The sequence below is a fragment of the Neolamprologus brichardi genome, chromosome 1 (genome assembly GCF_056152115.1).
Source record: "Neolamprologus brichardi isolate AB-2024 chromosome 1, ASM5615211v1, whole genome shotgun sequence".
NCBI lineage: Eukaryota > Metazoa > Chordata > Actinopteri > Cichliformes > Cichlidae > Neolamprologus > Neolamprologus brichardi.
Window position 1 is genome coordinate 33,500,786 of NC_142104.1, and position 12,048 is coordinate 33,512,833.

Sequence of the window (12,048 nt, forward strand, 5' to 3'; positions counted from 1 at the left end):
AAAAGTTTTTGCATCTCTGTGTGTGGAGTGAAGCTGTGGAACAGACTAAGTAAAGATATAAAGCAATGTCCGAGCATGGCACAGTTTAAAAAGCGGTTTAAGGAGATGGTTTTTACAGGGTACAGGGAAGAGGTAGAGATTTGATAGGGTGTTCTTGTCTAATATTTTCATGTGTGTGCGGGTGCACGGGTATGTTGGTATGGGTATATATATATTTGTAGGTTGTGTATCCTTTGAGGTGTTAATGGGGTTATTGAAAATGTGTATATGTGTCAGGCGTTGTGTGGTGGAGGCGAGGAAGAAGGAACCCAAACGCAGGACTCGCAGGTAGGTGAAGCCGGGTGATTTATTGTCGATGCAGTGAACACACAGAACAGAGGTAGGAAATGGCTGGCTGGCTGGACGACTGACTGAATGAATGAAGGACGGACTGAATGGCTGGCTGGCTAACTGAACAGAGGCGGAAACAACAACATAACATCAACATCAATGACACGACAAAGAACGAGTAGAAACAGAAGACTTAAATACACAGACTGATGAGGATGATAATGAGAGACCGGTGAGTACACAGCTGAACATAATCTGGCTAATGGCACGAGACGAGCTGACACAGGAACAAACAGGAAGTGACAAAATAAACTGAACATGAACAAAACCGAAAGCACTGGGTCGATGACCCAGGAACCCTGACAATATGTGCGTATGTGTATATACGTATGTATGGATAGATAGAAACACACACATATATATACAGTGTTGGGAAGGTTACTTTTAAAATGTATTCCATTACAGATTACAGAATACATGCCCCAAAATGTATTCTGTAACGTATTCCGTTACGTTACTCAATGAGAGTAACGTATTCTGAATACTTTGGATTACTTAATATATTATCATGCTGTTTACAACTACGTGAATGTACTATTGCTGTGATTTATTACTGTTACTGAAGGTCCACGGCTCCGAACCGTAGTAAAGGGACCTCTGGCTAATACGGTGGGTTCTGTGTCGGGCTCGTAGCAGAAAACTAGCTTTATTTTGTTGTCTGGGTCAACTTTGCTAGCGAGAGACAGAGAGAGGCGTTGAAAGGCTGCTCCAACGGAACTTATTGTTTTTGGAGGAAAACACGAACACGGTGTACAGTCGAGTCTTAATAGCTTACTTACAACTGGGCTCGTCAGGCACTCTTCTTGGCTGCAGTGGTTATTATTATATTTACATGCTTCCAGCTCCCGTTTTTGCTCGATGACAGCTCGTACTTTTCCTTTTTCTCCCTCCCTCGCTCACAGACACATAACGTGTATGGCAGTCCATTCTCCCTGCAGCACGGACTACACTGCCTATGATGCTACATTCTTTAGAGCTATACCTGTAGCATTCTGCCTATTAGCTTAGCACAACAACAACGGGCGCAGAGAGAGAGAGAGCATCACCCTGTAACCATGGCAACCGCCTGGAATAACAGAACGTAGCTGTCAAAGAAAACCCAAACAGTCCTGACCCGCCACAATATGAAACAGGAAAGTACCGCCGTGTAATCCATTTATTTCAACAAAGTAACTGTATTCTAAATACCACCTTTTTAAACGGTAACTGTAACGGAATACAGTTACTCATATTTTGTATTTTAAATACATAACAGCGGTACATGTATTCCGTTACTCCCCAACACTGTATATATATATATATATATATATATAAAGAATAATAATTTAAAAAAAAATACACATGACATATAATGTAATTGCAAGGAGGTATTTCTGTAGTCTATAGATTTCTTGATAGTGGAAAAGGGGTGGGATTAAATAAGCTTGTGCTTCTTCCTGCTCCTTTTTGAACATGAAAGTTATTTGTAGTTGTGGTTGCTCGTTTTCTTTTTGTTTTGCTTTGTTTATTTGTCTCTTTTAATTCTATGTCGTTGGACTTTTTTAACATGTTCAAAATACAGTTTCAATCAATCAATCAATCAAACCATTGAATTAACACAGGCTCTACTTGGTCTGTCTTTTGCACCTTATCCTTGTGTCTGATTGAATAGACTTTGGATCCATGGCAGGTGGTGTCTTGACTCAGTTTTTCTTTTTGACCCAAACATATGTTTTTCTTTCCTCAGGGAAAAGTTCTGACATAAACTACACCAGTAAATCATGGAGGGTTTGGATGATTGCAGCCTTTCGGTTCTAAATGGTAGTCCAAGCATATGCTAATTTATGCAAATTAATGTCTAAAGGAATTTTGTGTCGCACACACTGACAGTGATCGTACATAGAATCAGTTTTATGTTGTCAGATCAATAAAATATTTAAATTACATTTAATTGTATTTGACAAAATGACAATTTGGAATTGTTTCCTTTTTTGAACAGTGAAATGTATAAATTTAAAGAGATGTACACATTTTATATTTCTGAAAGTTACTGACTTTTATTTACAGCTGCAGACATAGATAAGGTCTTGCGCCAGACCCTCAGTAGGGACGATTTAAAGGGACCTGCTTCCAGGGCCTGAAAATTTTATGAGGAGGAAACAGTTGTGGGCTCAAGTTCACAAAGAGGCAAGTTTTGCCGCTTTTGATTTAAAAACACTTAGCATGACACATTTTGTTTAGGACTCCTGTAATATAACTATTTTCGTTTTCTTATTTAGGATGAGACTAAAGAAAAGGCGTCTCATGGAAATCTCACCATGTGACCAAGGAGCAGTTCTGGTGACAACAGTTGTAAGTGAAAGATTACAATTATGGCAAGAATATTGAACTGCAAGTTGATTTAGTTCTTTCTTTCCTGTTCTGTTTAAACATAGCCCTGTTCAGGACACTACCAACTTTTTTCCCATTACAAGCTGCACCACCCAAGAAGATGGGACATGCCAGTGAAGCACTGATTGATGTCCTTCAGGTCTGTGTTTCTTCATATTTGATACTTTGGCGACAGTGGGAAGGAAAAACTCCCTTTTAATAGGAAGAAACCTCCGGCAGAACCAGGCTCAGGGAGGGGCGGCCATCTGCTGCGACTGGTTGGGGTGAGAGAAGGAAGACAGGATAAAAGACATGCTGTGGAAGAGAGACAGAGGTTAATAACAGATATGATTCAATGCAGAGAAGTCTATTAATACATAGTGAGTGAGAAAGGTGACTGGAAAGGAAAAACTCAATGCATCATGGGAATCCCCCGGCAGCCTACGTCTATTGCAGCATAACTAAGGGAGGATTCAGGGTCACCTGGTCCAGCCCTAACTATATGCCACGTTTTAAGCCTAATCTTAAAAGTAGAGATAGTTTCTGCCTCCCGAATCCAAACTAGAATCTGGTTCCACAGAAGAGGGGCCTGAAAACTGAAGGCTCTCGCTCCCATTCTACTTTTAAGTACTCTGGGAACAACAAGTAAGCTTGCAGTGTGAGAGCGAAGTGCTCTAATAGGGTGATATGGTACTATAAGGTCATTAAGATAAGATGGGGCCTGATTATTTAAGACCTTGTATGTGAGGAGCAGGATTTTGAATTCAATTCTGGATTTAACAGGAAACCAATGAAGGGAAGCCAATAAAATGAGTAAAATAACCTCAGTTTTATCTTAAGTTACCTGGCTTCATGGATAGATAGATAGAGCTGCGTGTCATCTGCATAGCAGTGAAAATTTATGCTATGTCTTCTAATGATGCTGCCTAAGGGAGGCATGTATAACGTAAACAGAATTGGTCCTAGCACCAAACCCTGTGGAACACCATAATTGACCTTAGTGTGTAAAGAGGACTCTCCATTTACATGTAAAAATTGGAGTCTATTAGATAGATATGATATAAAGCATTGCAGTACAGTACCTGTAATACCTACAGCATGTTCTAATCACTCTAATAGGATATTATGGTCAATAGTATCGAACGCTGCACTAAGGTCTAGCAGGACAAGCACAAAGATGAGTCCACTGTCAGAGGGCATAAGAAGATCATTTGTAACCTTCACTAAAGCTTTTTCTGTGCTGTGATGAGCTCTGCAACCTGACTGAAACTCTTCAAATAAGCCATTCCTCTGCAGATGATCTGTTAGCTGTTTGACAACTATTCTTTCAAGAATTTTTGATATGAAAGGAAGGTTGGAGATTGGCCTATAATTAGCTAAGACTGCTGGGTCTAGAGATGGCTTTTTAAGTAAAGGTTTAACTACAGCCACCTTGAAGGCCTGTGGTACATAGCCAATTATTAGAGACAGGTTGATCATATTTAAGATCAAAGAATTAATTAATGGCAGGACTTCTTTGAGCAGTTTTGTAGGACACGTTGATGGTTTGGAGGAAGTAATTATTGAAGTTAACTCAGAAAGATCAATTGGAGAAAAAGAGTCTAACTTAACATCAATGGTACTAAGAGTAGATGATATTACATCTGTGGGATAATTATTGGTAATTTTGTCTCTAATGATAAGAATTATAATTGTGGAGAAGTTCATGAAGTCATTACTAGTTAACGTTAAAGGGATGGTTGGCTCAAAAAAGCTTTGACTTTTTGTCAGCCTGGCTACAGTGCTGAAGAGAAACCTGGCGATGTTCTTATTTTCTTCAGTCAGTGATGAATAGTAAGATGTTCTAGCTTTGCGGAGGGCTTTCTTATAAATCAGCAAACTATTTCTCCAGGCTAAATGATGATCCTCTAAATTTGTGACAAGCCATTTCCTCTCCAGCTTACAAGTCATCTGCTTTAGGCTACGTGTTTGAGAATTAGCCAATTCTCAGCCAATATCAGCCATAAAAGCCCATTGGCAAAGCTGAATCCATTCATAGATGCAGATGGTCTGCTTCGAGTTGGCGGCAGGCTAAAACTAGCTGATCTTATCAATCAGGAGAAGCACCCAGTCATTATGTCTCGCAAACATCATGTCTCTACATTGCTCATACGACACTACCATGAACAAGTGGAACACCAAGGCCGTTTCTTCACAGAGGGTGTGATTCGAGCAGCTAGAATTTGGCTGATAGGTGGCAAAAGATGCATATGTAGTGTTCTTCATGGATGTGTCATTTGTCGGAAGCTGTGAGGCAGAACTGAGAGCCAGAAAATGTCGCATTTGGCAGAGGAACAACTTAGTACTTATCCCCTCTTTACTTACACAGGTCTGGATTTCTTTGGGACTTGGAATGTAGTTGCAACTCGCACAAGAGAAGGACTGGCCTACAATAAGCGCTGGGCGTGGTTATTTACTTGTCTAAGTACTCGTGCTGTTCACATTGAAGTGATTGAGTCCGTAATGACTGGTCTATGGCACTTGTTACAGACACTTTTCCCAGCAGTGACGGAAGAGTTTGCAAAGTGGAGCTCAAGGTCACCAAACAAGGATCACGAAAAAGGTTCCTCAGGCCTGTCTCTGAGGTCATTCTTCTCATGAAAAAGTAATGTTATAGGAAAAAAAAATCTCTTTTTAGTTACAGACTAATTTGTGGCATCTTACAGATACCAGGCGGGGAGTATTCTGCCTTGAGTTTAGTGCCCCCTACTGGGCCTTGGAAATTGTTGTTAATGTGACATGCACTTTGACCCAGAACAGGAAGTCAACCATGTTATTTGGGGTAAGCAGGCTCACATGTGCTGAAGTGTTCCCGTAGTTATCCGCTGCAATCCTCTTTCTTGTTTATGCCTTTGAAAGCATTGTCTGTAAGTACTTGTTGACTTAACAGTATAGAGCCATATCTTAGTGACATTTTGGTAGTTTTGGATTCTAAAGCCTTACTTTGTGTACAATTATATTGCTAAGCTAATCTCATGTCATGTATACATAGGAGGACCTATTACATGGATATGTCTTTGTCTTTTGTTGCTAGCCTTGACTTGCTGTAGAGTAGATAAGGGAATTTGTAATATCAGTGTGTTAATCACCTTATTGTTGTATTCTTGTTTTTGTTTTAGTTTCACTCTGATTCAATGGTGTATGGCGGTGCAATGTAAAATAAAGCACCTGGAGCTTGGACGCTATATCCCTATATCCCGACTCCTGTATTCTTTTGAATGAAGTTTGGCTGGCTGCTGAATTGTATACCTAGGCACGCATGCACACACGCAAGGAGAGCAGTGCAGGGATTTTAACATACATGTGGACACCCCTCAGGACAAAGGGACTAAAGACCTGAATAACACTCTGGGCAACTTTGGGCTGACTCAACATGTACTTTAATTGATTTATTTATTTCCAGCTTGGCTTTCAATAATAAAACACTTGAAAAGTGAGATATTGTTGTTGTACAATAAATTAGCTTTCATATTTAGTGGTCTACTTTATTACTCACCTGTGTTTTAATTTTTAAAGGGCAAGTGAGGCCCTATTAGGTTCAATCTTAATTTAACGAGTATTCGTTACTTTGTAAACTTGTAACGTTATTCATTTTTATCTTGATTTTGATAATAAAATCGTCCAAAGTTCAGCATTTCAGTTGTAGAGTTTATTGTGACCTAGTGACCTACATTTTTATTAACCTATATTTTAAACTTTAAAGAGCAAATAAGGCCCTTTCTGGGTTAAACTGAATCTAACTTATATCTGTGACTTTGCAAATTCCTCGTATTAAGCTTGTGTAAATTAAAAGTATTACTACTGTTATACAGTTGTTTCTCCTTCATTTGTTCTCTATATTTGTTCGGCCTTTTAATAATCATAAGCTCCTGAAAGAAAATTCTTCCATTATAGGATTCTGGGAAATCGTTAATAAAGGTTATGGTGTTATAGCGCCCCCAGCAGGCCCTGAGAAAGCAAGATAAGCCAGCAAACAAAGTCAGAAACTTACTATCCTAAATGATTAGCTCTAGTTGCTTGTGCTTTACCTTCATGTGTGAGATCAGTATGTACAGCAGCTTAAGCTGTACGATGTTTCAGGAAATAGTTTATTTCACCTTTGACACTGTTAGTTCCACACGGGGTAGATGTCTACTACTGCAGACTAAAATTACATTTCTGTCATCTGCAAGACACTTGTCTCTAATGTCACTATTACTCTCACAAACACACATAACCATAAAATGGTGCACAATTCTGAATTCGTCAACCCTTTTTCCAACGAAGGAAGAGGACACTTCTCATGAGTGTAGAGAGCACGTGAAAACGTAGTGTAAGCCAAGAAATGACTTAACAGATGTGCCACTCGTTGAGGGAAAGGTTTGGTTTGTTGATGGTTTGAGTTTTAAAACAGCATAGGGACAGGCTAAAAGAGGTTTTGCTGTAGTAGATAGTGAGAAAGTTATCTGTGCAGGACAACTAGCATGTTTCATATATGCTTAAGCACCAGAGATGCTCGCTTTAACAGAAGCGTGTAAAGCTGCAGAGAGACAATATACACTGATAGCTGATATGCATTAGCTACATTACATTTCTCTGCAGTGCAGTGGGTGAGACAAGGTGTGACAGCCTCTACAAGGAAGACTGTAGAACACGCCAAACTCCTGCAAAATCTGCTGGAAACAATAATGTTGCCCAGTAGAATTGCCATTTGTAATTGTGCAACACACGTGAGGGAAAGGTCCAGTTGTATTACGGAATGCTTTTGCAGATAAGATCACAAGAGAGGCAGCTTTAGGAGCACATGGTGTTCACATTTTATTTATTTATTTATTTATTTTTGCCTGTCCCGTTTGGCTTTTTTGCCATCAGAATTATTGTCTAAAGGTGAAGAAAGATGCCCAACGGATTTACTTTACCAAATTGACCATCCCAGCTTTGCCGTAATGGTCCATTTGATTCACCTTTTATTATTTATTTTATTTTCACTTGCTGAATACGGGACAGACTTGACTGGGGGAAAGAAAAGGGAGAAAGAAAGAGGGAAAGACAAACAGCTGAGAAGAGGGACGGGGGAGAAGACCAGAAAACAAAAACCAACAGAATAAGCAAAAAAAAAAAAAAAAAACATACATCGATCACCTGGATCACCTGTTGAGAAAGAAAAAAGAAAACAAGCATAAGAAAATGAGAGTAATAGAATAAACAACATCACAATGATATATGGGAATATGACAGTAAATACTAAATATTAAATATTATTGTGCAGCACGTAAGATCGACAGCATAGTGTGCTTTGAGGTAAGAGCCAAAAAGGGTGTAGTTTGTGTGTGTGATCACCCATGTGTACACCTGTGAGCATGGACGTGCTTGTTTTTTTTTTTTAAAGGTTCCTTCATGTAATGATCTGCTAGAGGGTGTGGGTAGCCACCGCCCCGTCCTCCAGGGCATGAAGCAGGTATGGAGGAGATCAAAACTCCAGACATCCAGAGGCCCCCAGAACACAAGAGACCAAGGAAGACCAACAGAGGGGCAGCCGTGCCACTGTCCCAGAAAGAGCTGAGGAGAGTCCCAGATGAGGGATCATTCAGCAACCACGGAGCAGAAGCCAGGGGGGGTTGCAGTGACGTGCCCGTGAGCTCCGCCGGCAGCCAGCTGTGCCTGCCCCCAGGCCGAGAGGCCGGGGGCACCCCACCTCCGAAGTGGCCCGAGCGAGCTCCAGGCTCCAGGCCCCAATAAGCAGCCGCCAAGGAGTGAGCCGGTGTGCACCTGGACACCCATCCCCGGACACAAAGAACCACCAACGCACCGATGTCTGAGGGTGTCCGCCCCTGGCAGTGGAAGTGGTGGGGGGAGATAGGCCTCCAAACCTTGGAGGGCCTGAGATGTCCTCAGAGAGGTGGCGTCTGATACCCAACCTGACATACAAGCTGTGTCCCAATTAAGGGTGTGCACGCTTGAAGTACGCGCACTACGCGTACTAGGTACGGCGCGTACTGTAAGTGAGAGGCTTGTGAAATGGGACGGTCTAGCCCTTCGTTGCGCTGTTCAGGTTGCCTAGCAACCATGATACTAACTGCAAGAAACGTTACATACAGCTTTGTTTGACAGAAATGAAGGAGAAAAATGTTTTGTTGGTCATTCATGACATCACTTTGATTAGTTGAGTATCTGAGGCTGAGGCCACGGGACTGTAAAAAATGATTGTTGGGCTTCATTTCTGTACTGAACAGTCATTTAAGATTAGTTAGTAAATAACAATTAGCTAATGTTGTTAATGAGACTAAAATCATGTCACTGTGGTAATGTAAATATAACATGGCCAATATTATATTATTGTCAGACTATTATATATATTATATCTATCTATCTATATATATATATATATATATATATATATATATATATAGGCTTTTAAACCAAGTTAACGCTCTAAGTACAAACATCACTAATGTCACACAACTTTGTCAACATGTGGCCAACAGCAATGTTTTAATGTTCTTCGTTATTAAACATTCGCGCATAATTAAGTGACGTCATGTTCAGTACTTACTTTTGACAGTTCACTCTTGGCCGCTCCCTTCTGCCGTATTTTGCGGCAAAATTATCCACACCCACCGCTGCGCTATGAATTGTGGGATATATGGGACCACGAAGCGTGCACCGGACCACGCTTGATATTTGGGGAAATCGACGGCACATTTGGAGTATGCATTTGAAGTACACTTCAAATGCAGTTCAATTTCTTACTCTTAAATCCCCCAAACTATTATCTAAAATATACAGAACACTTTCTAAAATAGATGAGTCAATATCCCTTCCTATTGCAAAGTGGGAAGCAGATTTATCAGTCAGCTTAGACCAAAACGTCTGGTCTCAGATGTGCTTAAAAACCTTTAAATTGATTAAAAATCCCAATCTGCAATTAATACAATACAAAATACTGCATAGAGTGCACTATACAGGTCATCGAATGTTCAAGATGGGCTTTACATCCGCCAACAACTGCTCACACTGTCAAGGCAATACACCAGACAATTACATCCACGCTCTTTGGTTCTGTCCACCAGTGCAGAAGTTTTGGCACGAGATATGTGAAGACTTATCAAAGTGTCTGAAATGTAAAATTCCAACCTCCCCTTTAGTATGCTTGTTGGGAAATTTGGATGATGTCACTACAGAAACTAATACAGTCCACATGGTTTTTACTGCCCTATGCATCGCCAAGAAAACGGTCCTCATGAACTGGAAAAATAAAAATAATCTTAATTCTAGCCAATATAGAAACTATCTAATAGATCACATTAGTCTCGATATAGCCTCTGCCACCACATTAGATCAATCCCTCTGGGCTCCTTTGATCGGCTCCATCACCTAGCGGGGTTGGGGGGTCGTGGTTTGGTCCCGCCTTGGCTATTGTGGTTGATATGGAGGTTGGGATGGGCTTAGGGCACCTGGAGGACCCCTAGAGACGTTATCCCTGGAGGGCTTAACCCGGGGGTTGTGTTCATAACCTGGTTAGTTGCTCTGGTCGCTCTCAGAGGTTGTTCTCCTCGTGGCCGCGTGCGGCGGGGCTGGAGGATGGTCTGTGCTGGCTGACGTAGGTTACTGGCCTGGTGGCCTGGCTGCCCCTGAGTGGATCCGGGGCGGGCGTGGGGGTTTGGGGTTCGGGGGTGCTTCGCCTCCGTGCTGGGGCTCTGGCTGGGCCTTGGGGGCTTCGGTCCTCGTCGGTGTGTCGCCGAGGTTGTGGGCGGGTGGGTGCACGGGGGCTCAGCCCTGGCGCAGGGGGCCTCTTGTGCATCGGCCTAACCGGGGGGCTCTTCAACTGGCAGGGAGGTTGTTCCATCTTTGCAGGAGTCCACTCTGCAGGTGGGGGAGAGACATAGGAGAGGTGGAGAATAAACTTAACCTGGGTGTCTGTGTCTTGTGTAGTCTGGGAGATGATTGAATGTTGGGGTGGGTACAGTTTCCTCTGCGGTGGGGTAGGGTGGGCTGCCCCGGGTCCTGTGGGGCTTGGCGGTGCTGCTGCCGTAGGCCCCGGTCTGGATGGGCCTGGGCTCCCTTGCCTTGGTGGATACCAGAGGACGGGGGTGCCTATTGGGGTCAGCGGGGGAGCTGGCCCTAGGGAGGGACACCCTCCCCTCCCTTCTTTTCCTACCCATCCCCGGCTGCCTCCCTCTTCCCGCTCCACCACACCCACCCACACAGGTAGGGCTTTGGGGTGTGGGTGTGTCACCAGGGTGCAGGGGAGACATTCCCCCCCCCCTCTGTCCTCTTCTGGCCACCTGTGCCTCAATTTTATCTCACAACTTAGACATCCACATTACTTACACTCTCATAACACACACATATATATATAGGGCCTTGAAGGTGGGCACGTTAACAGCGTCCAGTAGACGGTCTGTGTATTCAAACCTACCTCTGGCGCCGGTGCCCACCTCTCAATTTTAAATCCATGTAGACATTGAGGGTTCTCGGGAGGGGCCGTGCTAACACCTGCTGCTCTCTGGCAGCAGCACCATGCTCTCCCTTGTTTTAAACACACTTTAGAGCAACACGCAGCAACACTACACTTGAGCGGGAGGAGGAGGGTATGGGGTCTTAACACACCCCCGTTCTCTTCTAGCCATTGGGGCGGGGGGGCTGGGAAGAGATGCTGGCTGTCCGATTGGCCTCCCTGCTGCTGCGGAGCCTGGGGCGGTCTGCTAGCCTCCACCCCGGATGGAAGGGTAACATCTCTTGGGTCTGGGTGCCGTTTCCCCCTCTGGGGGCGAGGATACCTGGACCCGGGGTATAGAGTATGTTTGGGGAGTCTGATTGTGTGTACATGTCCATTTACGTTTATTCCTACGTTGGGTGAGTGCTGAGTGTTTGTATATGTGTGCATGAGGGTGGGAATGCATGTCTGTGTCTGTGTGTGCCTGTTTGTCTGTGTCTATATGTCAGGTCGGGTCTTAGATTCCACCTCTCTGGGAACTCCCAGGCCCTCCAAGTGTGGAGGCCTATCTCCCCTCACCACACTCCCTGCCGGTGACTGATGCCCTCAGGGGTCGGTGCATTGTTGGTTCTTGGTGTCCGGGGCTGGGCGCTCAGGTCATGTGCCAGCTCACTCCCGGTGGCTACTTGGCGGGGCCTGGCGCCTGCTGCTCAGTCAGGCCTCTTCCGGGGCGCGGAGGGCCCTCGGGCCTCCGGCCTCTGTGCCTGCGGCTCGGTTCACTCTGGCACAGCTGGCTGCCGGCGGAGCCGGTGCAGCCCCCTCTAGTCAGTAGTTTGGCTACTGGGTGACCCCTC